This window comes from Vicugna pacos, unplaced genomic scaffold (assembly GCF_048564905.1).
Source record: "Vicugna pacos unplaced genomic scaffold, VicPac4 scaffold_65, whole genome shotgun sequence".
Taxonomy (NCBI): domain Eukaryota; kingdom Metazoa; phylum Chordata; class Mammalia; order Artiodactyla; family Camelidae; genus Vicugna; species Vicugna pacos.
In genome coordinates, this window is record NW_027328746.1 from 845,414 (window position 1) to 847,985 (window position 2,572).

Here is a 2,572-nt window from a genome sequence, read left to right on the forward strand (position 1 = left end):
ACAAATATGTCTTAAGAATAAAAGAATTCAGATTCTTCTTTAAGAAGAAGCAGTTTGAATCAAGTAGAAATTATAATTTGTACACTATTTGGTGTTAGAATTTATACTCAGTCTTATCATAATTGCCTGTGGTAGGAACTGGGTCGTTATTTATTTATTTAAAAAAAAATTCGACTAGGTGCTATTTACCCCTTTCTTGATGCGGCAGTGCTGAGGTTAGTTAAGTTGGGCCATTTAGAATTCCTGGCTAGGTTTTCAGGACATTGATTTCAGCCTCTTTATCTTTTTTCGAATCTCTTACTTTGTGTCGGTCTTGGGTCTCTTGACAACGTGGAAATACTGCACGGATCTGTCTCCCTTTTTTCTTGTCTTTGTGGGAAAAGATTTCTGTAAGACAGACTACTAGGACATTAAGGATTTTGTGTGGGGTAAATTTGGTCAGCTCTAAGGATTTCAGTTAATATGTATTAATACTTGCTCTTCAGCTAATGGTAGTAAAATTATAAAATAACTTAAGTATACATCAATAAGAATAGAACAATAAGCCCGTCACCCAGATTAAGGAATTCACAGACTTTTCCGTATTTCCTTTATTCAGACCTTTGTTCTTTGCCTTGTCCTTTGTTGAAGTATTTGACAGCAAATCCCAGAAGAGATGTCATTTTACCCTATGTACTCAAGTAGGCATGTCTGAAAAACGAGAGCCTTTTCTTTGATCACGTTTTTCCATTTGACCCATGTGCTCGTTAAGTACCAGCTGTATCAGGCTTCTCACTAGGCATTAGGGATCCTTGGGGCAATGAGACAGTCCCGGCTCCCAAGGAAGTTAAGGGCTGATGGAAGAAACCTACACAGGAGCTTAGGTGCCTCACCGAAGGTCCCTACGGGATGACACCAATTGGACAAAATTTGTGCACAATACAGTGGGATTCACAGAAGGGACTGGTCAGAATTGTAGGGCAGGCAGTGAGAGAGGCGGTCAGCAGGGCTACAATAGGAGGAATCGTTGGATCAGAATCTGAAATCCTTTCCGCAAACCTTCCTACCAAGCCCCCAGGGCGCATCACAAACAACCCTGTGCTTTAACTGTTTTTGATTCCTGTTACCACATACCCTTCAGGAAGGATTTTAAGGTGGAAAATATTTAAAATCAGTAATTGCTGCCAGAAGGGACATTGAAAAAGAAACATGGAAACAACACAAATGTCCATCAGCACATGACTGGATAAAGACGAGGTGATACATATCTACAATGGAATACTACTCAGCCATAAAAGATGCCATTTGCAGCAACATGGATGGACCTGAAGACTGTCATTCTAAGTGAAGTGCGGTGGAAAGAGAAAGAATAATGCCATATGACTTCATTTATGAGGAATCTAAATTTAATAACAATAATAATAAGACCGCCAATGAACTAACTATTATTTTGATTTCTTGAATATGTGTAAGCACATCTGACTGTCCTTTGTGATTGGATTACCATATTCTGTTTATTATTCTTTTGTAGTTGGCTTTATTCCTCTGGTAACTATGTAAGTTTAAAAATCTAAAGCTCTAATCTGTTCTTAGAAACAATAATTAGTACATATATGTAAACTAAAAAATGCAGTGTACTCTATACATGTATTTACATGCAATATGTGTATGTGGAGTTGAACTGTAATAATTCTACCTAATAATACTGAGAAAGGAAAAAAAATAAAATAATTTATTAAAAAATAATCACCTCTCTTTAAATATTAAAATGTTCAGTTCTGAGATTCTGTGAAACACAACATGGAAGTAGGTTTTTAAGTTTTTCTCCTTGCGCCTCAGTGAGCAGCCTGGGCTGCAGAGCATGGCCGCCACAGGCACCCAGGACTTGCCGGCTTGCTCCGCACTTCTTGGGAGGAAGGTTAGCTGCTTCAGGAGTACTTATACTCTTAGAAGTTGCTGAAAACCCCACAGAGCTTCTGTTTACATAGAGTGTATCTGTCACTATACCCCATTTTAGAAATTAGAACAGAAAATTTTAAACCCAAGAACTGACAAGCACACGCTGTCCCAGCACGTGGTCAAAGCAGTGCAGCCATGCTGGCTTGTGTTGGTTCTAGAAAAAAATTCACCTTACACTCAAGAATCAGGGTGATCCCACAGATCTCATCTCAGCAATGCTATGAAGAGTTGGGACCCAAAGCCCCTAAAACAGTGCTGAAGTCCCCAGATGTCCCAGAACACACAGAGCCATGGGACCAAGAATCCAGTGTCTCGTGGATCATCAGCCGAGGAGACCACGTCCTGGGTCAGGAGAAGCAAAAGTAGGGATACCAGGCACACAGTCCTATTGACAGCAAAGCTTTAAAGGTGTTGAATTGACTAAATTTTGGCAAAATTTGCATTGAGAATACTACATTTCCTCTCCTAGAGACGTTAGAAGGATAACACTGATTAACAGAGGATGATTGTAATGGATTAATTATGATACTGATGATGTGGGCTGCTCACACTAACCCTGCACTCAGTGTAGAATAAGCCTTTTATGTACACACTTCATTAGTTCTGCACACCCCTGCAAGGTGGCATTAAGCAC